This window comes from Thalassophryne amazonica, chromosome 1, assembly GCF_902500255.1.
Source record: "Thalassophryne amazonica chromosome 1, fThaAma1.1, whole genome shotgun sequence".
Lineage (NCBI taxonomy): Eukaryota > Metazoa > Chordata > Actinopteri > Batrachoidiformes > Batrachoididae > Thalassophryne > Thalassophryne amazonica.
The window spans coordinates 161300567-161325298 of NC_047103.1; the positions used below are offsets into that span (position 1 = coordinate 161300567).

Sequence of the window (24732 nt, forward strand, 5' to 3'; positions counted from 1 at the left end):
TGTCATAAATGGCACTGCAGTCAGGCCAAGCCCAGAAATCCAGCAATTCTGGGAAGACTGTTATCTCTGATCATTCTTGCAGAGAATGTCAGCCAATTTAATCTATGTAGTTTCATGTGATAGTTAACAATAGTTTGAATAAATGCAAAAATAAACTTCACATGTAAAAAGTGTGACATCATCAGCATGAAGTGCAGCTTAAGGTTGAGCTTTAAAACACCTGCTCAGAGATCTGTCATAATAATCAAGTTTTCTTTGTCAGCTGTATCTATCTATCTAGCTATCTATCTATTGCATAAATGCAAATGTTTATATTCTACAAGTCAAACATTTCTTGAAGATAAGAAACAAACTACAAACTCAAATGCATATTTTAACAAATACCAGTGCAATGAAAACACTAATATGGCATTGGTAGTTAAATTTTATGGCAAAAAGTTGATGAACAAAATGCATTTCATCAAAGTCAATCAGAAGTAGAAATTTTCATCACACTTGCTTATCTAAATTGAATTATTTCTTAAATAGGTAATGCTTAACGGTAAGGGCACATGATTTATGAAATCATGCATGACATATGCACCAATCTCACGCCATGATCATAAGAAATTAACATGACCTCAAAGTCTTTCACGTGTGACCTCATGCATGAACAACACATTAAAGGATGTAAAAAAAGACAAGCATGAATTATCATTTACCAAGCGTGATCATGAAAAAAATGTCTTTACTATTGAAGTGGGTAACTCTACGGTTATTATACAAGAATGATCATGAAATTAATTCATGACATAATGTATGCATTAATAAGAAGTACATTTCCGGTAAATATATATTAGTCATTAGGCTTTGTGATGGATATGCTGCTGTCAGCATGCTCAAAGTAACTTAGGTTTCTTACTACACTGATGGATGTCTTAAAATTAATATTCCCTTACAACATGATGGTTGTAATGTTCACCACATGTTCCAGAAACTGTGGCTTCTCTCATCTACGTTGCATGCAGATGCAAGCTGGGGGATTGGCTGGTAGGAGGCCGGGGAGGTTCGAGCAATAAGGACAGGGATTCTGCTGCCAGCTGTCTCTCCAATCTCCCAGAGGAGACCAGATTACATAAAAAGCCTTAATCCGGGTTTAAGACCTGAGCCAGCGGTGTAGGAGCTCTCCAGGGGCAGGATGGAGGGACACAAAAATACCCTCCAAGATTTATGATTGGAACCAAGCTCAGCCCTTTCACGATGACAAATGTGTGTGTCAAAATGTATGTGACTGTTGAAGGCTTCTAACAGTAATCTGTCAGATGACAAGGTTGGTTTGTTCGCTTTGTTTTCTCTGCACAATGATAAACTGCCCCTTAAAATATCTTAAGAGTCTTCTGTGCTGTGATTAAGATGCTGAAATGAGATATTTTCCCTCTCGATTTATGTCGATATAAACAAGTCTGTTGGACCTCAGAGATGAATGAAGTCATCGTTAAGAGCTGCCTTTGAATGTTTGTGCTCACAGACATTATTTTTCTCATGCATCCTGCAGCATAATAGAATTAGGTCAGAGCCCTGTGAATCATCTGCCCCATTGGGCAAAACACCCATTTATTTAGTTTAAGGTCAAAAGTCTTTATTCTCACATTGCATATTATAAAGACTTATCTACAACACCGAAACTTCAGCTGAGACAGTGAATTTGATAAATTTCAGTGCACAGTTGAGTTTCCTACAATGTGCACATTAATGTGACTGTTGCATCGATTGTACAGTTTTGCTTCTCTGCCTTGTTTTAATCAGATAGGAAAAGGGAAATGAAGAATCCAGCAGGGTGACATGGAAAATTTTCCCTGACGTCTGATGGGGAAAGTGGGTCATGCTCAATTTTGCAGCGCAGCTAGCCTCCTCCTCCTCTACAGTATGTCTGCTATTGAATTAATCACGCTTTACGCTCGGATGGACAACACAGTGCACAAAATGTGACCCCCCCCCACCCTACGCACACCTCTTTTGCCTTCCCATCTCTCCCTGCGTCTGCTCAGCGCACAGGAAAGCGCTCTTGAAGAAAGCTCAACTGGAATTGAGGAACAGTGTCTCTATCTGTCCTTCCCCTTTATGCACTGACAACAAAGAGGAGACGCTCCTGTTTTGCAGAACCAGCGGTCTGTAAATGATGGAAAAACACTCGTGGATGTAGAAATGTAAAAGCCCTTGACATTTGCTTTGAAAAAAAGAGCAGTTTTGCAAGGAAACGATTGCACTATTCCATCAAAACTAGACACTGATGGTTTTATTAGATTCCACACAGTACATAGAAGCTACTCCTGAGCCTGTCAGATCTGAGAAGTGGCACAAAAAAGCTCCTGAGTAATACATGGCTGGGAGACCACCTGAGAAGACCAGAGGGTGTGTGTGTTTCTCTATGTGCAACTGGAGTTGCTTCAGGAAGTGTATCTGGTATAAAGGTTGTGCCAAATGCCGATGCAGATCTGTACTGGATCCGCTGTGGTGACCCTGAAAAACTGGGAGCATGTTAAAAGACTAGCAGGGTACCCGGGTGTGTGATTTATTAGACATGATTGCTTCACCTCTGACAGCTCAGTTACTAGCCAACCAATGCTTCAATTGTCTTTGATTAAAGCATCAGTAGCATCAAAGATGGAACTGAGTGAGATTGAAGGCGACTTTAGTTCTTCCCACTGAGATTTGATCTTGATGGATTCATACTTTTATCTATTTGACATTAGGAACTAATGTTTGCTAAGTATTCAGACATTGTGGGTAGAAAAGAAGCAAGCAAGAAAGTACACAGGCAAGAAAACAGGGAAGGAAGAAAGGAAGGGTGGAACGATCAAACCACAAAGCTGCATGAGCCAAAACGATTAAAGGCAAAATACTGTAGAATTAAAACCTTTCCCTGTCGCATCCCCATCTTCATAATTAATTGGTTGCTGCAGCTACTGTTGCTAGACAACAAGCCACTCATTTGAACAGGTGGACATACACACCCACGTACATGCATACACACGTTCCCACATCCGAGTTGTGGTGAGCAGGAGGACACAGACTGATTATCACAACAGGGGTCACCAAGCATGGTGATCGCATGCATGGTAGTCAGCTCTGCCGTTTCCAAGTGCTTCATTGGCCGAGCACACCTGTCTTAATTAATTAGCAGTGGGTGGGGCAGGGAGAGTTGGAAAACGTGCAGGGCATGTGATCTCCAGAAGCAGGGTTGGTGACCCCTCGTGTAGAGGAATGAAAATCAGTCTGTGGCTGATTCAAGTGGATTTCCTTGAATGCAGCCCTGTAGGTTGCGACATGTGACCCAATTTGTATCACCAGACCATAGTTCCAAAGTTCACAGGAAAATCTGCACTTAAAATATTAAGACTTTTTTCTCATCGTCTAATTTTGCTCTGAAACAAATGCATTTTCTTATTGTCACCACATGCAGCTAGACATTAAATATTTAATGGATCCATAAAGCGTTTGAATTGTGGAAAATTTTCTGCTGTTTAATATTTCAGTTAGGGATTGTTGTTGGTTTTATTTCTGTCTAAAATTATTGACCTCTGTGAGTTTAACCACCCCTGCATATGAGTTTGTGTTTAGTTGCTAAAAGTAATATTTATGAATAAGAAAAATGCATCACGACTTTTCTTCTCTTAAAATAAAGGATTTATTCTAATTTAATTCATTATTGTTTTCTTTTTTGGCACTTCACACATGGTGCAGGCGTAGGCAACTCAAATACTCAACTATATAATTTTCAGACACTCCCAAGAACAAGGAAAGGCGACAGTCAGGAAGAAACCTCAAGAAGAACGAGATTCTCCAGAGGAGCAAACTGTTTAGCTGAGATAGAGCGACATGAATTTAGGTGATAAAACTCAAATCATTTTTTATGCTGTCCCTTGAAATATACCAAAATACAACTTTGTATTTATACAGAATTTAATGATCATATAATTTTTGAGTGATCAGTTTTTGTTGTGTATCAACCTGTAAACCGTTAAATATGTATAATCTCATTTTTATTGTCACAGGAATGACATAAAAAAATCAAATGTGAGAATTTTTAATGACTGCGATTAAGATTTTAGTGCACCTAAAACATTTGCACAATCCTGCATATCAGCTGCTTTTTAAGAAAGGTAAAAAAAAAAAAAAAAATCACCTTTATGAACTGAAACTAACAATATGAGATGATTTTGAACAATCAGATTTGTGATTTCATAAAGATTTTAGTTCCATGTGAGAAAATTTCACAAAAAGATATGTTACATTTTATTTCATTGCCACTTTGATGGAGTCTTGAATTAATTTCCACCTCCATCATGTCTGTGCAGTAAAGAATGTTTGTTGGGGAATTACCAAATGTGTAGTTTACTACTATTGGTACCGGACGTTGTGGTGATGACATGGAGTGCTTTCTCATGGTTTATATTAAAGAAAACACTTTCTTTAATATGGGGCTGCACCTTGGTTAACATGCACTTGAGCTAATCATAGTTAACATGTGGAATTACGTACCATATGTGGTTATGCTAACTGTGGTTAAGAGTAACCAGGGTTAATGCTAACAATTAGCATGTGTGGTTATGCTAACCGTGGTTATAATCATGGTTAATCCTAACAGTTAGCATATGGGGTAATACTAATGTGGATAAGAATAACCATGGTTAATGCTAACAGTTAGCATCTACTGCTGTGAGGACGACCACAAATGCTAACCTTAATTGCATTAGAGTTTTCTTTAACTCAGCCCATTCAATTTCAATTTATTTTAATTTCAATTTATTTTCATTTGTATAGTGCCAAATCACAACAAGGTTGCCTCAAGGCGCTTCACACCGCAGTCAAACACGCCATGTCAGTGTCACAACTTCTGCTATAAACAGCAGTGCGCGCTACATCTGGTAACTCCTGGAAATCTATCTTCACAGTGTTTGGCTGTTTATCATATTTTTAATCCATTGTCAGTGTCGGTGTTGGCCTGTATGATAGGAATATTAAAATATATCATCACGTTGCCATGCAGTCAGCGACAATGCAGCTAACAGAAGGAGAGAGGGTGAGAGTCCTCTAAAATCCTGTTTAAAAAAAAAAAAAAATCATTAAATGGACGAGTCTGCAATATAATCCAGGCCAAAGATGGTGTCATCTGTTCCAACCTAATCCACATATCCAAAGAGATGTCACGATGACGTTTTCATATAAAACCCCCCATGACAGCGGCACAGCAGAGCTTCAGCCTAAACTGAGTTTCTACATGTTTCCAGTGCTGCACTTTTTGCCCAAACTGGTAATATGTGGAAAGACTGAAACAAACATGCAAAAGTAACTTTGCATAATCAGCACTGTAGAACAAACTTCATGCTGCTTATAAAAGAGTTGCTTCACTTATTTTGGTGTTATAATTACAACCTGTGTCCCTCAGTCATTGCTCAAAACTCATTCCACTGAAGATCTTGCTGATATTTTATTATCTTATCCGTGATGTTTGGGTGTTACAGATAAATTGGATTTCTGCCTGTCCAAGAGCCAAAATTATTCAAATGAAGCCTACTGGCCAACAAAGTTTTTATTCTTTGGATGCCATCAAAGTCTGTGCTTTCTCTGAGCATCTTCACCTCACTGTTTTGAAACTCAAATTATGACTTTTTAAATTGCTAATCATATACTTCTTAATCACAACTATAAATGCAAAATCTTCTTAAAGTATTGAGTGTTTAAGTGGCTTTTTTTCAGGTTGAGGCTCCTTGTGGCACCTTGATGTTCAGCCTTGGTGTTAAGGTGCACTGGTCTTGGTCATGGCTTTGGTCTTAGCTTTTACTTCTTCCTTGGTATTGCATTTGGCCATGGATTAAGCCTGGACCTTGGCTTCAGCCTTGGCTATAGCGTTGGCTTTGCCCTAGAGGGTTAAAAGCCTTGGCAATTTTAAGAAATTTGAAGGACTTTCAAGGCATACAGAATTTCTGTGGCTGCTATTAATTATATAGTGCGCAAAATGCAACTCATTATCTCACTGGGGAATAGCGAGAGGGAAACAGGGAAGAAGTTTTAGAAATAAATGTTTGATATAACTTTGCCTTGGAAGTTCAGAATGCATACATAGATTAGTGACTAAAATACTTTGGTCACATTGAGACACAACTGGCAAGATTATAAATTTAATTCAATGTATTTATCATCTAATAAGAAGTTAATCACCAGATGTTTTTGTCCACATTTCAGATACAGTTTAAGTACCTAAACAACATATTATTTTTACTGGGGAAACCTATTATTCTTTAAGTTACTTTCATGATGTACAACATTTTGGATACAGTAGTTCATGTTCTTTGTCTCTTTGTTGTGAGAAGCTTCTGTTGTTGTATGATCCATTTTCTTTTTTAAAATATATGCCTTGGCTTTGGGAGTCAATGCCTTGGCCTTGACTTTGGAAGGGTAAACTCTTGGTCTTGGCTTTGGAGGACAAAGCCTTGGCCTTGAACAGTAAAGTCTTGGCCTTGACTTTGGAAGGGTAAACTCTTGGTCTTGGCTTTGGCCTTGGAGGACAAAGTCTTGGCCTTGAACAGCAATGCCTTGGCCTTGACTTTGGAAGGGTAAACTCTTGATCTTGGCTTTGGAGGACAAAGCCTTGGCCTTAAACAGCAAAGCCTTGGGCTTGACTTTGGAAGGGTAAACTCTTGGACTTGGCTTTGGTCTTGACCTTGGAGGCCAAAACCTTGGCCTTGGAGGACAAAGCCTGGGCCTTGAGGGTTTTTTGCTTTGACTACAATGCTGATTGTCAGTTGAACCTGCAGATTTAATAAAGTTGAAGGAGATACAATTTAATGAAATTCAAAACAGGAGATGCTCTGAGGTTTAAAGAAAAGAGCTTAGCAGTAGACAATTGTCATGTGAGTTACTTTTCACAGAAGAAATACTGTAAACCTTTCAGGACTCCACAGCTGTTTGGCTTCCATTTCCATTCATCATATAATAGCAAAATGCTTTATCACTGTTAACATGAATTAAAGTATTCAGTAACTGAAATTCAAATCCATCCAACTGCAGGTCTAAGAAATTCTCAAATCAAATGTCCTGTGGACAGAAAAGGCTCTTTGTGTAATGTAACCGATGTATCGACGCCTGTCTGTATTTTTCTGTGACATAATGTAACCGATGTATCGACGCCTGTCTGTATTTTTCTGTGACATACATATTTGTGCTCCAATTAAGTTAAAACAAAAGGGAAATTAGCAGGGATGTAGGACAGCAGAGAGGCTGTACGGCGGTTGACCTCACTGATCCATATGCTTTCACAGGAAGCGTTCAAAGCATTTCAGATACGCATGAAGGAACTTGACATGTAGTCCTAAATATTGCTTTTGGAGAGGCATGGGTGGGGTGTGGGGTGTGGTGTTGGGGTAGGGCAGCAGTACTAGTATATTATGATTGGACAATGTGCACCAACTGAATTTCAGAAATGATGCTAATATTGAACACTTCCACAGGTTGACGCTTCCAAACTCTTGTCAGTCGACACTGGGATTTTTGTTTTTAACACTTTCTGTGCATTTTGGCTATGGCTCTGGCTTAGTTGAGGGGTTCGGTTGAAGAAAATTATAGTGAAATTTGCAGCTGTTTTACATCAGAGATCAAAGTTTTCCAGAAAGCATCAGATGTCAGCACAGTGGCTTAGTGGTTAGCACTGTTGCTTCACAGCAAAGAGATTGTGGGATTGATTCCCACCTGTGGCCTTCCTATGTGGAGTTTGCAGGTTCTCCCCATGTTTGTGTTGATTCCCGCTGGCTTCCTTTCAAGACATGCAGGTTATGTGAATTGGAAACATTATAACTGTTCAGGTCTTCCAAAAGAGATACTGATCTTAATGGGACTAACCTGGTTAAATTTAAAATTTTAGATGTTAAGGTATGGGCGTATGGCTGTTTACATCAGGTAAGTAATAATAATAATGGTCTTTATTGTCATTGTACATTCATACAAGAAATTTGTCCTCCAAAGGTGTAAATCTGATTCCAGAAAGGGCCAAGAGGTTGTAGATTTTCTTTGCAACCACCCACTCCACCAGCTGATTTCACTGATTAACTGATTCCATCTGCTCAAAGTGATGTTAATCAGTGAAATCCCCTAGTGGAGTGGGTCTTAACTGTGTGGTTGTGAGACTTGGATGCTAACCACTGACCTGTGGTGACAACTGGACATCTTTGGTCCCGTCTCTTCAGTGGATGCTTTGGTATTGCTGGAAAAACTGTCAAATGAACAGTTACCTAGGGAGACTCAGATGAGGAGTATCACTTGCATTGTGAGGTGATGGTCAGGGGGAGGTGATGGTCTAGTGGTTAAGGTGTTGGGTTTGAGACCCAATGCAGTCCATTTACCATTGTGAGGGAACAAGAATTGCAGCATTTTGGCCATGTGATGTGTTACTCTGGGCATGATCCAACATGCAGGTGCCTCAGTGTTGTAGACCCCAGCAACTGGATGAGGTCAAGGGGCACCCATGTTTCACCTGACTGCAGCTGATTGATGACTACTTTCTCGTTGCCATCCAGGACTCAGTGTAGTTCCTTAGTGTGCTGAATACAGCGACGTGCGGCACCAGCATATGCACCATCTGACCTGACTAATGTGTCATATTTGCAAAAGCATCAAGGTTGGTTAGTGCTTATATGTGGTCGTGCTTATGGTGAAAGTGGTTAACAGCTGACTCTGTCCACTGTTAATGCCGTCTGCTCGGGGTGCAGTTTGTCACTGTAGTTAGGATGACTGCAGGTACAGCTAATCGTGGTTTTTAATACAGTGCGTCAGTATTCAATCATGCCATGTTCATATGGCTGTGCCCAATGTAAAAAGTAACACCACCCCAACATGGAAATCTTTTATCTATGTTGATGCCCAAAACAAAAACCTTATCAGTCTTCTTACAAACGCTATAACTGCATGGTTTGGAAATGCCACTGCTAAAGAAAGGAAGGCTTTGAATAGAGTGGTTCGTTCAGCCAGTAGGACTATTGGTGTGGAACTGTCTGTCCTGGAGGACATTTACAAAAAAAGGCTTAAGTCCTGGTCTTTAGCTATTACTAAAGATCTCCTGCATCCCGCCAGGGACCTGTCTGAGCTTCTTCCTTTGGGTAGGCGCTATCGGTCTATTAAATGTGGGACATCACATTATAGAAAAAGTTTCTTCCCACAAGCCGTGGCAATGATCAACACTCTTTGATTAGTTTTAAATGTATCTTAAATTATTCTGTGGCTTTGTTGTTTTTATGGCATTTTTTCTGTTCTTTTCTATCTTTTTATTGTTTGTGTATGTCTTGCTAGTACACTTTTGAGCTCCTTGCACCATGTGGTTTTAATACTGCAAATGGCAAATAAACTTGAACTTCTGCGTGTCTGAAGACACATGCAGAACTTAGTCAGGCACATAAGTATTTGAACAGTGACACAATTTTTGCAATTTTGCTTCTGCGTGTGCCCACAACAGAGTTGAAATGAAGCAATCAAGATGTGCTTGTCATGAAGAGTTTGGCTTTAATTCTTTAATTTCACAAAAATATCATATTAAACATTTAGGAATTATGGAATTGGGAATTATGGTCATTTTATAGACAGTCTCTGAATTGTCACAGCCCATAAGTACATGGACAAACTAAACAGAAGAATTCTTATTTATTTACAAATCATCACTTTTTCAGTCAGTTTTCTATACAAGTCAGGGAATGGCTACATGAATATTTCTAAGCCGTGGCACTGTATTGTAAATCTGTCTGGAGTAGGCAGTTCTCAAAGGCTGAGTGATTGTGTAAGAAGACTAATGAGGGAAGCCACCATAATGAATTTGAACTAATTTTAAGAGAATCCTTTTCCACTGTCAAACTACTTATGGACCTGATTGTACATCTGTGCACAATAGCAACAAAGATTCCACTTGAGGCATGAGGATGACACTGGGCTCTGTTTGTGATTATATTTTAATTTCCAGATACAGATGCAAGTCACGTTTCATTGGTTATGTAGCAATGAATGAATAATTAATGAACACATTAGTGGGTTGGTTTGTTGCAGGTTTGCAGTCATTTACCCCTAAATGTACTCTTATTAAAATTGAAATTACAGCAAAATGAACCTTGGAGGAGAAACATTTTTGTGTAGTCGGTTTCCAAACCACATTTTTAAAAACAGCGATCTCATTAAGCTGTATTGTAATGATCCACAGTTAGTACTACTGGTCACTCATGCCAGATAGAAAAACAAAGAATCTACAGTTTTTTACTCCCACTTTACTGGTATATGAGCAGTTCTTGTCTCATCTGGGGCAGGCTTTTGTTGTATGTGGTGCAGTGAGGTTGGGGGGCCATCTACCCAATCGGCCTTCCCATTCCCCACTATGACAGCGCTCTCAAGAGCTGTCAGCCCACATCAGCAGCCCGGCATCCTGATAGCTCAGCTTCAATAACGCTCAAACAGTGGCCACCACATCCTCAACAAAACTCATCAAGCCAAAGAATGCAAACAAATGATGAGGAAGATGCTGAGAGCAACTATCTGCAAGTAGCTTTCAAACTATACCCTCATATGGTGTTGACTCAAATCGTCCGAGTGCAGCCCGGGGTTTCCAAGGAGTCTGTTCCGGCCACGGCGGTGTCGGATGCTTCACCATGTTGTGCCATGTGCGCGATGCTGAGCGTTGTCGGCCATTTTAGATTTGCCACAATTTGTAATGTGAGATCACTGCTTGTCACAAAGTCATGGCTTCCATATGCGGCGGCTTTCCCTGAGCAGTCATGCAGAATGGCTCGAGAACACCTTCCTCCCCATTTTTCCTTTTTGGGCACATTTCTTTTTGTTGTTTGCACACTTTTTTTTATAATCATTCCTGCATTTTATTAATTCCCAAGTCAGTACTGATCATCTTACAAATAAAAATAGGTAAACACACTATATTTTCAGTTGTAAACCAACAACGTTTTACCCCAACAAAGCAGTTATTCATCTCTATGTGGAGTCAAATTCATCGCTTAGTTTTTGGAATTACATTTTTGGTCCTTGATGAGCCGATAAAAAAAGTCTATCAGCAGCGCTCATATCAGGCTGATGATAATTGAGATAATGGTCATGTGCGGAAATTATGTATCTTTTCTTGTGACTGTAATTATCTTGCAGTGAAGATGGTTCAGTCCCACTTCATGCTGGAAGTGAAAAGCAGAAAAATTTTGGGATATATCCTACAGCGTTCCGCACTCTGGTGTAATTACTCAACAAGGGAATCGCTCAAGCTTAAATCAAATTCAACACAAAGAACACAAAACAAAGACAATCAAGAAACCCAGCATGAGGAAAAGCGACTGACAATAAAATCGACTGTTCTCTGGGGAAAACCAAAATATTTCCACGCTGCATGTGGTCATATTATTCGGACACGCCGAAGAGAAGTTCCAAAAATGTTCACTGCATCGACATTAAACTCCCAAATGAAATAACAAGTGTACAGTTATTCTGTCACAGCTCATTATCAAGACAATGATTAACCATCTTGTGGGTAAGTTATCATGATAATTAATTATTGATGATGTTACCTAACTCTGTGCTGACTTTTATCTTAGATCACTTTGTTGAAAAACAACTTCATGACTCAAATATATTTTAAATTAAAAAATATATATATTTGAATATTATTGTTATTGAAGAAAAGTAATAATCCAGCTCCTACTGGTTTAGCCTTCAACAAACAAATTCTTAAAAACCATTAATTCAGACTTTACCTTTCTTCGTGCAGGGTAGTGCAGATGTTTACCACTTTTGACGTTGTGCAGAAGATTAAAAATCACAAATGGGAAATGATTTTTCCTCTCCTCTTCCTTTTGCTCTTCCCAGGATAAAGCGGCGCCCTATTGGTCAGTACGATCAGGTCACATGAGCGGCAAGACGAACACGTGATGGTTCTCGGTATTATATTGTTAACCGAAACTGGTTCCGATCCGCGATGAGTGCAGTTATTGTTGCTGCTATGAGGAACTCCGACAACAAATAGTGTCTGGTGTCAAGTGTAAATAGGCTGTATGATGAGGTGTAATCTGGGTGACCATCGCCCAGTGCCCTGTCGGCCCCCCTTTCCCCTACTGACACAAAAGGGGGGTTTGCCCAGTGAGGCACACGGGCATCGCGGGGGCACGTCTGCAGCTGAGGTGGTCTGAATCAGAACTGTAGCCTCCAGGGTGTTCATCTGTGTCAGCAACCCTGCAATCCACCAAACTACCATCCTTGTCATCGCTGATAACAGTCGATGCTACAATATTCTATCTGGATGCTCCCAAAATACTTTTTTTTTTTTTTTTTTGATAAACAGACTTAAAACATACTGGGGTGAAGCTGGACAGTTGCTGAACTTTGGCTCCATGCGACTACACACCCAAAGAAGTCGAGGTCAAACCAGAAAGGCATTGCAGTGATCTGCACTTCCTCTCAAGTGTTCTTTATTTTATAAATCCGCTTCAGTGTGTATGTGCAGAATTACAGAGCTTTGGAGGCACCCAATCCAGATTTTCCAATCCTGCACAAATCCAGCCCTCATGTCAGATGGACAGTTGTACAGAACTTAATCTGACATTATTAGGGTTGGAGTGGAGCAGTGGCACAAATGCTGCATTTAAGACAACTGCAGGAGAAAAGCCAACCATGACAAAAAGCTTGAATTAGGGGTGATGCAGACAATCATGAGCATGCTTCATCTCATTGTCATTTTGCTTTTCATGCAGATGCGCTCCATTCCCATCCCACCTTCGTCCCAACTTGATAAAACTCAGGTGCTGTAACAGATTTTTTAACTTTGTAACACAAATTGGTGACCATGCTTTACCCACTCGCCTGTAAGATAGCCCATGGGATAAAGTACAACTAGAGCATTAAATCTGCTCCACATTGACTCAGACTAGAAACTCACAGGAAATCTGCTGTTAAGTCAAGTGCCACTGTTGGTTCACCTTCAAAAGCAAAAGTGGTGGTGCAGACCTGGGAGGAACATATAAAACAAAACAGAATTTGCCTAACATCCTAAAATACCTTCATGAAATACAGTGATCATAGTGCTAAATGTCTGAAAAGTTGCTTGACAAAACAATATTAATCCATTAGAGGATCTATTTGTGTTGAAGCAGAAAATACGTGACCTGGTTTAATAATGACAATAATCTAAACCACCTCAGTTTGCTTGTCAGACTTCTTACCGGTTAAGATGTAGGGACACTTCTTTGCAGGACAGAGGAGGTGCAGCCTGGGAGTTTGGGACCAGGATGTCAGGTTCCGAACACACTAAATGCTGACAGAACTACCAGAGCTCTGTAAGTTCACAGACCCTCCACCTATGGCCTCCAGCAAGTTGACAGGCCAGCACAGACCACCATTACCAACCCACCCCTGTTGGAGCTTCCCCTCATAAGCCAGCCATGTTTCCAATCAGGATGCCAGAATCCTAATGGAGGCAGAAGGGCGTGAAGGAGAAAGTGAGTGAGATCACGGAAAAATTCAATCACACTGATTGTTGACAAATGCATGAGAGTGCTGACAAAAATGGAGTAATTCAACGACACAAAATGTCAAGTGAATAAAGTCGGGACAACATAATCCAAACAGTAATCTAAGATTTCTGACATCCATCAAAGGATGATGAGGACTCAAAATAAAAGATGTGATTCATACCGTGACCCAGACTTTACCTGGCTCTGGATTCTACAACACAATGCAATAATTGCATACTGATCCAGAATGGTCTGACTGATCAAGATGGTGCAATCTGATATTTAATTCACAAGCTGAAACAAAGTAGTGTCTTCCTGATCTTGGTTTTACATTGTGATGTCCTATCTTTCTTCTGCAGAACCTGCATATTGATCCTGATCACTCCCAACAAATCATGAGCCAGAATCCGGATCTGGATCATCTTCAAAATTCAGTGGAGTCTTCCATGCCCTAATATCTATCTGTGTTGCAAATTTTGTAAAAATACGTGCAGTAGCTTTGATGTAATCCTTAAAAGTCTACAAAGTGAAATCATTATCCAGAATCCAGATCACCTCCAAAATTGAATGGAGTCTTCCAAGGCCTAACACCAATGTGTGGTGAAAATCTGTTATGTAGTTGTGACATAATCCTTCAAAGCCTATTTAAAGTGAAATCTTGATCCAGAATCTGGATTCAGATCACCTCTAAAATATATTGAAGTCTTTGATTGCTTAAAATCTATCTGTGGTGAAAATTTGTTGAGAATCCGTGAAGTAGTTTTTTTCCCGTAATCCTTCAAAGCCTATATAAAGTGAAATATTGATCCAGAATCTGCATCCAGATTACCTCCAAAATTTAATGGAGTCTTCCATGCCCTAATATCTATCTGTGGTGAAAATTTCATCAAAATCGGTGCAGTAGTTTTGACGTAATCCTGGTGACAGACAGACATATAAATAAACGCCGATAATTTTATTGTCGATGAACGTAATTCTGCATATTTTAACTGATGTGACAAATACTGCAAAGCCCAATGAGGCTTTTTCTTAGCTGGATAGCTGGTTTGTAAGTTACCAATGAGATTTCCTCTTACAGTCCCAATTAATCCAGATTTGGACACAATTCAGAGCTTGATAAAAAGTATGATTTCCAACTCATTATGATTAAAAAAATATTTAATTTTTAAATGTTTCCAAAGAGCATACGCGGAGAGTCTGCTTTTTTGACAAGATCACAATATTTTAATTAGCATTAAAAAAAAAGCAAATTAATAAATAAATGAACAAAATCAAACACAGAATGAACAGTATTTTCTGTCTTGCTTCATACATTTGTCTCTTTGTCTCAACACAAGGTTTAAATTAAAACTTGAGGCGACAACCAGAAATGTAAACTTGGAACAATGATTGCTCCCAAATATCATCCAGGTGGACATGGTTATCCAGCATTGGGTAGTCAGGGTTGTTAAAACTTCAGAAAGTAGGGACCAGAATGTTGTGTAACATACAAGAGTTTTCCAGGTCCACTTTTCTTTTGTAAGATAATTCTCTGCTTATAGTCATCTATATGCTGATGATGTTATATTCCTCACTTACAGACTAATTGCTTCTTTAAACAACAGACATTTGATCTAAAATAGCTTCATTCATTTTGCTAAAACTTCAGGTATCCTGACCTCACTGTAACATAACATACCACAAAGTCCAATATTCCTGATGTACTTCTGTTATCAAGCATATTCATTTCTATGTTGATGATTTACAATGCTGTACTCCAAAATCAAAAACATCACTCCCTAACTCAGTATGCATGTCTCTAAATAATACAGGCCAGTTGGTGCTATGAAAACTCCAGATAATGGTGACCTCATTGAAACATAGTGTATCTATTTTCTAGGATCATTTCACATTTCATATACAGTATTTACTTTTTTAGTATTTATTTTTGGCTTTGTCAAATCAGGACCTTCAGCGTGCACTGGGGCAGTTTGCAGCCGAGTGTGAAGCGTCCGGGATGAAGATCAGCACCTCCAAATCCGAGGCCATGGTTCTCGACCGGAAAAAGGTTCTTTGCCCTCTTCAGGTCGGTGGAGTGTCCTTGCCTCAAGTGGAGGAGTTTAAGTATCTCGGGGTCTTGTTCATGAGTGAGGGACGGATGGAGCGTGAGATCGATAGACGGATCGGTGCAGCATCTGCAGTGATGCGGTTGCTGTATCGGACCGTCGTGGTGAAGAGAGAACTGAGTAGGGGGCAAAGCTCTCGATTTACCGATCGATCTACGTTCCGATCCTCACTTATGGTCATGAGATCTGGCTCATGACCGAAAGAACGAGATCGCGAGTACAAGCGGCCGAGATGAGTTTCCTCCGCAGGGTGGCTGGGCGCTCCCTTAGAGACAGGGTGAGGAGCTCGGTCACTCGGGAGGAGCTTGGAGTCGAGCCGCTGCTCCTCCACATCGAAAGGAGTCAGTTGAGGTGGCTCGGGCATCTTTTCCGGATGCCCCCTGGACGCCTCGCTGGAGAGGTGTTCCGGGCACGTCCCATTGGGAGGAGGCCCCGGGGAAGACCCAGGACACGCTGGAGGGACTACATCTCTCGGCTGGCTTGGGAACGCCTTGGGGTTCCCCCGGAGGAGCTGGGGGAGGTGTGTGTGGATCGGGAGGTCTGGGCGGCTTTGCTTGAGCTGCTGCCCCCGTGACCCGACTCCGGATAAAGCGGAAGAAGATGGATGGATGGATGGATGGATAGATATACAGTAATTAACTCTATGCTGGTGATACGTACGTAATATTCCATTCCGAAAGTGAATGATCATTCCCTAATGCCATAGTCATACACAACCATACCACTCTGAGAACACCTCATCCCATCTAATCTCAGAAATAACCAGCATATAATGTTATTACTACAGCTTCAAACGGCTGTTGTGCTCATACACATTAAGGTATTCAATGATGCTAGAAGTCTAGAAAATGGTGACATAATCCACCATAGCACAATTTGAATGTGAAGAAAGAATTTCAAAAAGGATTCTGGTCTTTAACATGGATAAAATGCAGTCTGAACATTTCTGAGTTCTGTTACTTTTTGTAATGTTAAATCCCATGCTGTATTATACAGAGATTTTACTCCTAGTAGCCACGAGGGCAACGCACTTATGTTGTTGTTTTTTTTTTATGAACAATAAACCTTTTGTGTTCAGCGTTCTCTAAAAGCCATCACCCAAACTCTAAAACTGCTCAACACAAAGCAACTCCACATCCTTAATGGAAAATATGGCCTGACCCTCTCTGCTGGTGTGGTCAATGCAGCCAGTAATGGGTACACACTGTGCCTTCTGGCATAAGCCATTGATGAATAGATTTTTCTTTGGAGAGAAGCCTTGGCTTTGTCTGACTGCTCTGGGCTCACTGTGTTATTGCTTTGGCATTATACCATGTTAGATGCAAGATTAAAGATAATAACACAATACAAGAATTGGTTATCTTTTACATCTGTAAACTTGAATTTGGAGGCCAGTTGGACGGTAAACATTGAGTAGTGGAGAATGACCACATTTTACTTCTAGGTTTTCGAAAATTATACAGAAAAATTAGGGCTAAATAGGAGGTCAGGTCATTTTTGGGAGCAAGATCAATGTCTCGCATCAACACATCAACCACAAAAGGGAACTACCACGGGTCCTGGCAAGCAAACATCCAGGAAGATCAATGTCCCATCCTCACTTCTTGAAAGTAGGCATCTATCACCCACAGCCAGGTAAAAGCTGGGCCTCAGCCACTGATGCACCTGCTTGCTGGGCCATGCCCACAGAAAATGCACCATATGATGAAAATATTGCAGCTGACATTTGCTCATGACACAAGTAACATACCTTGCTTGAGTTTCCGCAAGTTTGACACAAAGTCATTTCAGCAATACCAAAGGATCCTCCAAAGAAACTTAGTACCAAAGACATAATCAAGGATGGTTTCAACATATTTACCCCTGAGTTATGGGTCAAGCACACTTCCACTGCACCGTTGTACAGAAGATCATCCCACATAAGATTTGAACCCCGATCTCTGGCTTAGAAGGCCAGTGTCTTATCCATAAAGCCAGTGGGTCTCTCTTTAAATCAGTTCAAGTGATACATCTCATACTCTCCCTGAGTAACTGTTCATTACCTCCACCAACGAAGTTGTGTAGAGGTTTTATGTTTTACTAGCTGGGGTACCCGGCACTGCCCAGGTTAACCTGTTTTAGACATAAGCCAAATGCCAATCATTTTAATCAAAACAATTGCCCAACATTTGTTTTTGTAATGCTGATGTCTTAGAAATATAATAGTTAATGGGCTAAAGTTTGTCCAGCAGAACTACAAGAGGTGGACTCCCCAAACTAAGTGGAAATACTTGGTTAAAAGACAAACACGTCTGAAGTCCTTCATGTAGACTTTGTTTTTCAATCAAATTTATAACAAAATTACACACAAAAGGTAGGTAACAGTAAATGTAAATATCAATGAATCAAAATTGAGGTAGTGGTGTATTTCACTGTTTTTACATTGCAATTTTACAAACATAAAATGAATGTATTCAGACAAGAAGGCAAACTGGGTTGTACAGGACAGTCAGGTGCTTAACAGTTGAGAACGTAAAGTAGCTGAAGGAAGGGATTAAATAAACAGAGATGGCCAACACATATCGAGAGCTGCAAATTTGAATCTGCCTGGTCATACCCGCAGCCGGCTATTTTGTCTCACAGTCTCACAGGACATGCTGAACTCCGAAAAATGATGCCCACCTCTTCCACCATTCAGAAGATTCAGATGGCTTTCGGTGGCTTTTCAGTCGTGTGACTATCCGAGAAATTGTGGAAGAGGTGGGCATGTTACAGCTTGTCCTGTGAGACTTCAAAACGGAGGTGCTTTTGCTCTGTCAGCAGCTTCATGCAGAAGCCATCGGCATGAATTTCGCTGCATCTCTTTTCATGGCCAAATCTTCTGTCACAGTGGAATGTGCCAAAAAAGTGCTGATGTCCACCTCTTCCGCAATTTCTCAGATAGTCACACGACGGTCCCACATCACCACCGCATTCACTTTGGAAATTATCTGGTCATTTCTGCATGTTGATGGCCGACCGGAGCGCGGCTTGCTCTCCACCGTTGTGCGGCTGTCTTTAAACCGGTTGTACCGCTCCTTAATCTCTGTGAAAGGGTAGTTGTAAAACAGCTAACTGATCATCCGCAGAGGAATGGTCTATTTGAAGAGTTTCAGTCAGGTTTTAGAATTCATCATAGTACAGAAACAGCATTAGTGAAGGTTACAAATGATCTTCTTATGGCCTCGGACAGTGGACTCATCTCTGTGCTTGTTCTGTTAGACCTTAGTGCTGCTTTTGATACTGTTGACCATAAAATTTTATTACAGAGATTAGAGCATGCCATAGGTATTAAAGGCACTGCGTTGCGGTGGTTTGAATCATATTTGTCTAATAGATTACAATTTGTTCATGTAAATGGGGAATCTTCTTCACAGACTAAAGTTAATTATGGAGTTCCACAAGGTTCTGTGCTAGGACCAATTTTATTCACTTTATACATGCTTCCCTTAGGCAGTATTATTAGACGGTATTGCTTAAATTTTCATTGTTACGCAGATGATACCCAGCTTTATCTATCCATGAAGCCAGAGGACACACACCAATTAGCTAAACTGCAGGATTGTCTTACAGACATAAAGACATGGATGACCTCTAATTTCCTGCTTTTAAACTCAGATAAAACTGAAGTTATTGTACTTGGCCCCACAAATCTTAGAAACATGGTGTCTAACCAGATCCTTACTCTGGATGACATTACCCTGAGCTCTAGTAATACTGTGAGAAATCTTGGAGTCATTTTTGATCAGGATATGTCATTCAAAGCGCATATTAAACAAATATGTAGGACTGCTTTTTTGCATTTACGCAATATCTCTAAAATCAGAAAGGTCTTGTCTCAGAGTGATGCTGAAAAACTAATTCATGCATTTATTTCCTCTAGGCTGGACTATTGTAATTCATTATTATCAGGTTGTCCTAAAAGTTCCCTAAAAAGCCTTCAGTTAATTCAAAATGCTGCAGCTAGAGTACTGACGGGGACTAGAAGGAGAGAGCATATCTCACCCATATTGGCCTCTCTTCATTGGCTTCCTGTTAATTCTAGAATAGAATTTAAAATTCTTCTTCTTACTTATAAGGTTTTGAATAATCAGGTCCCATCTTATCTTAGGGACCTCGTAGTACCATATCACCCCAATAGAGCGCTTCGCTCTCAGACTGCAGGCTTACTTGTAGTTCCTAGGGTTTGTAAGAGTAGAATGGGAGGCAGAGCCTTCAGCTTTCAGGCTCCTCTCCTGTGGAACCAGCTCCCAATTCAGATCAGGGAGACAGACACCCTCTCTACTTTTAAGATTAGGCTTAAAACTTTCCTTTTTGCTAAAGCTTATAGTTAGGGCTGGATCAGGTGACCCTGAACCATCCCTTAGTTATGCTGCTATAGACTTAGACTGCTGGGGGGTTCCCATGATGCATTGTTTCTTTCTCTTTTTGCTCTGTATGCACCACTCTGCATTTAATCATTAGTGATCGATCTCTGCTCCCCTCCACAGCATGTCTTTTTCCTGGTTCTCTCCCTCAGCCCCAACCAGTCCCAGCAGAAGACTGCCCCTCCCTGAGCCTGGTTCTGCTGGAGGTTTCTTCCTGTTAAAAGGGAGTTTTTCCTTCCCACTGTAGCCAAGTGCTTGCTCACAGGGGGTCGTTTTGACCGTTGGGGTTTTACATAATTATTGTATGGCCTTGCCTTACAATATAAAGCGCCTTGGGGCAACTGTTTGTTGTGATTTGGCGCTATATAAAAAAATTGATTGATTGATTGATGCCCATAGGATCATCACCGAAAGCCGTCTGAATAATCCAAATGGTTTCCACCTGGCTGTCGCCCAGTTTCTGGCAAAAATTGATGCAGTCGCGCTGCTCCAGTCGTTCCGCCATTTTCTTTGCAAAGAAAATCCAACGAGAGACTACACTCATCCTCACACAAAGGCTGCTTACAAGCAAATGACGCAATCAACAGGCGTGAAAAAATTCACGCATGCGCACGAAGGTTCAAGGTTGGCTCACGCAAGCACACGTGATTCAAATCCATCAGGGTTTTGCAAAAAATAAAAAGGCTGGATACTTTTCTAACAGACCTCGTATATAGTTTTTAGGGCTACATATTATAGTTTGGGAGTTTATCCCAGACAGACAGACAGACAGACATAGCCTTTTATGTATATAGATGTTGTCAGGGTTGGGTAGGATTACTTTGAAATGTAATCCAAAAGTAATCAGATTACAAGTAATCCAAATGTATGTACATACATACATGTAATCCACATGTATTCTTTCAAAGTAATCCTACCCAACCTTGGATGTTGTAGGTCATGGGTCAAAGGTAAAAGTCAGCAAAATCTTGGAAAAATCCCTAACCTTTAACATTGAATGAATTTTCAAAAATTCATAACTCTGTCAAACAGGATTGAATTTGTTTCATATTATGTGTTATGTAGGATGGTATCCTTTATCGACTGACAAAGTTTGATCCAGAGCTGATCTGGATTACAGATTTTGTGGCCATTCAAATTTAACTTTGAAAAGCCCATTTCATGTAAATGTGCACCAATCACTCTCATATTTGAAAGTGAGGTGCAGACTGACACTCATTATCTCCTGACAAAGTTTGATCCGGATCTGATCTGGATTACAGATTTTGTGGCCATTTAAATTTAACTTTGAAAACCCCATTTAATGTATATTTTACATTATATGTTAATCATATTTGAAAGTGAGGTGAAGACTGACACTCACTATCGCCTGACAAAGTTTGATCCGGATCTGATCCAGACTGTGGATTTTGTGGACATTTAATTTAATATCGAAAAGCCCATTTGGTGTACATTTTGCATTATATCGCAATCAAAAGTGCCTCAATCATTCTCATTTGTGACAATGAGTTGCAAATTATCCCTCTCAATGAACAGACAAGTTTGATCTGCATCTGATCCGTATTGTGGATTTAGCGGATATTTGATTTTGACATTGAGAAGCCCTTTTGATCTATATTTTGTATTATATTTTAGCTTATGAAAAGTCACTTCTAACAGGACTTTGAACTTGAAATTGTTTTCCAAGGTAAAAATTTGTGGAATTGGAAAGTAGGGTTGGCGGAAGATTACTCTCTATGAGTGCGGTGCTCTAGTTTTTTTTCATGCTAAGCCATTTTCACACAGTTTGTGACATTTTGAGGTGCATGTAGCACTCACCACCATCTGCCATAGACACAGCACTACTCACCACAGACACGTCACACAACGCCACATGGCACTTGCCAAGTTGTGGTGAGTGTTTTGGTCATGTTCAAAACACTCGCCACTCAGCTTCACTTGTCGCAGAGTTGCCCCTTACACGCCATGCACACACATGCATTGTGTGAGAGGCTGGAAATGATAAAACAGGAACAGGAAAAAGGTGATAAATCACTGGCCAGAAGCAACAGACAACACCCAGGTTTGATACGCTACGTTAAACACACAAGCAGTGGTGACACACTATGCACATGCCAGCAGTCGTACGTATATTGGCAGGGAGTGCTGTTGAGTTTTGCATGCCAGTCATTGACACTAACATGCCACACATGCCTTCTGTTTATGATGGGTTTCTGTCATTCCAGCAGTACCCAAGGATCCTCCAAAGAGACCTCGTCTCGTGTCATCAGTTCGTGTCTAAGTCTCAACAACTGTACAGAACAACAGGAAGCACCAGGACCGTAATGACTTGGACTTTCATTCACCTGCTAAGGTATCAGCATTACCAGACACCTTTGTTCAGGGATCTCCAGACTCCATAAGCTCTTCTCGAGCAACTTTCAACCTCAGTAGCAGAGACTTGAATGTCACTACTGGGACAGTCAAGTGTTAGTCTGCAGCTGTTTTTGCACACAACACATAGTATCAGCCTGGTGCATGCTCAGTCAGATTTGTGACCAGCTTGATCTTCTGTCATTGATTTATCACCATTATAGACCATGTGCTTTGTTGTGGTTTAATTAAAGGATACTCAGGAGAGAGAAAGGTAGAGCAGTGAAGTGTGCCGGCAGTTTAATCTACTGAGAGTCAGGAACACCCCAGAGAAACAAAAGCAGATGCAGACTGATTACATGCCCGGAGTTTTATAATATGTTTGACGTGACTAGAGACACGTGTCTACATCAAACCCCTGATACGCTGAAGGAAGCACTGACGGTCCATCACTTGGCATCTCTACCTGGCCTCATTCATTCTGTTTTCACATCAGGCTGTCACTGGGTTAGGAACATAGTTGGGTCAGGAACATCCTGACATATTTGCATCTCGACATATGCTCCCCTTTTATGGCTCAATGCCAGAAACATTCCATGCTGCATAGTGTAAAAACATTAATACTTTTAAAATATAGAAATGGAAAACTAACCATGAATAAAGGTAAAAAAAATAAAAATAAAATAAAATGAAAAAAATGAACATGATTTTTTTTTTCCAAAATGATGTAAAAATGATGATAGAATTAAAAAGCATCAATGCTTGTAGAATAAAAATGGAAAGTTAAAAAAAAAATCTAAATTATTACACCAGTACTCAACTTAACTCATTCAACTCAAACTTTATTTGTAAAGCACATTTAAAACAACCAAGGTTGACCAAAGTGCTATACATATTCCAATCACCAAATCAATAAAAGATACCCAATAACACTAACACAATACTATAAATAGAACATAAAATCTAAAAGTAATCAAGTTAAAACTGCCAAAAATGAGCCACTTAGACTTGATAAAAAGCCAGGGAAAAAGATGTGTCTTTAAAGATGATTTAAAAACCTCAATTGCTCCTGTAGAGCTCATATGCCAAGGCAAATTGTACTGTAAAAATTATGAGAGGTGTTGCTGCTAAAATACATTTTAAAAAGGTATAACGACCCATTATAATAATGCTGTCCAGAAACTCCACTTCAGAAAAGACAGAGTTTGTTCACATTACACAACATTGTACAAGTTTATCGTCTTTTGGAGTGCATGTCCCTAAAAGTGTTCATGTGTTCTTCCTCCTGACAAGACATTTTGGTTTCTAGGCTCCAGATGAACAACTTTCTGAAGCCCCAAAAAAACATGTCAGCCAAGCATCTCAGTTTCAATACCAATTGTGCTTCAGTGATTCAAATGAAACATCTCAGACTCCCCCTCTGCTTTGTCTTGAATGCAGGACAGGCAGGAGCTGAAATCTCAGAGGTTTTGCACCCCCTGCGCCCCCGCCCCTCCTTCGGATCCGACTGTGTCCTTACTCACAGCTGAATGTGTGCATTGCGCTGCATTGTGTGAGCGATGCAATCTTTGTCGGGCCATTGGCTCAATCTGCGGATTACCTGAGCAGCACAACAACTGAGGCAGTGAGAGAAATCTATTTTAATCAAAGCGTCAACACCATGGACTCCCCTGGAACAATCCCAAAAGGATTTAGTCTGGCACCATCCAATGAGATGTGACAACTTAAGATGCAGGGCACAGGCAGCTGTGAACTAAAGATGAGAACGATGAGCAGGAAAACCATGTGCTGAACTATCAGATGGGATTATGGGAGCGCTAACAACAGGGAGAGCAAGAATACACATCTGTAATATAAGGGATTTACAACACAACAATGTGATGATGGAAGAATAAAATTGACAGTTGATCTACATGGATGGAAGAATGGATGAAGGAATGGGAAGGCAAACAATGGTGCCGCGCAGTGACACAGCAAACCCTTTTCTTCAGCCTTCCAAACAGTGCTGTGATAGAAATTGGACCTGACTGTGCCAGAGGCTGGAGATGAGACTCACTCACAGAGGAACATCACTGAATCTCAAAAGGACCGTTTTTTATGCTCGAGAAGTTTGTAAAGCACAAACATCCAACAAAATCCCCTGAGAAGCAGCAAAGTCCACAGAACTGTAAATATTTAGATGTTATCTGTACGTGAACACTTAAGAATAAATTAATTCATTTTGCTAAAAAGTTTATTTTGCTAGATTTATGGGGATTACAGTCCAGACATATATGAGGTCTGTCCATAAAGTAACGGTCCTTTTTATTTTTTTCAAAAACTATATGGATTTCATTCATATGTTTTTACGTCAGACATGCTTGAACCCTCGTGCGC

At 40.3% G+C, this 24732-nt stretch overlaps 1 protein-coding gene across 2 annotated transcripts in view; it reads right to left on the bottom strand.

Moving 5' to 3' along the window:
- The window catches only part of LOC117517090 (poly(rC)-binding protein 3-like), a 50905-nt gene extending 37519 nt beyond the window's left edge, over positions 1–13386 (bottom strand). Inside the window, exon 1 of one of the 2 annotated variants that reach the window (XM_034178013.1) lies at positions 13224–13386. The gene's annotated coding sequence lies outside the window, so the exon portion shown is untranslated. Of the gene's footprint in view, positions 1–11762; positions 11906–13223 lie in introns of those variants that run through there. The other variant, XM_034178005.1, reaches the window with a different exon arrangement.
- Positions 13387–24732: the final 11346 nt, after the last annotated feature.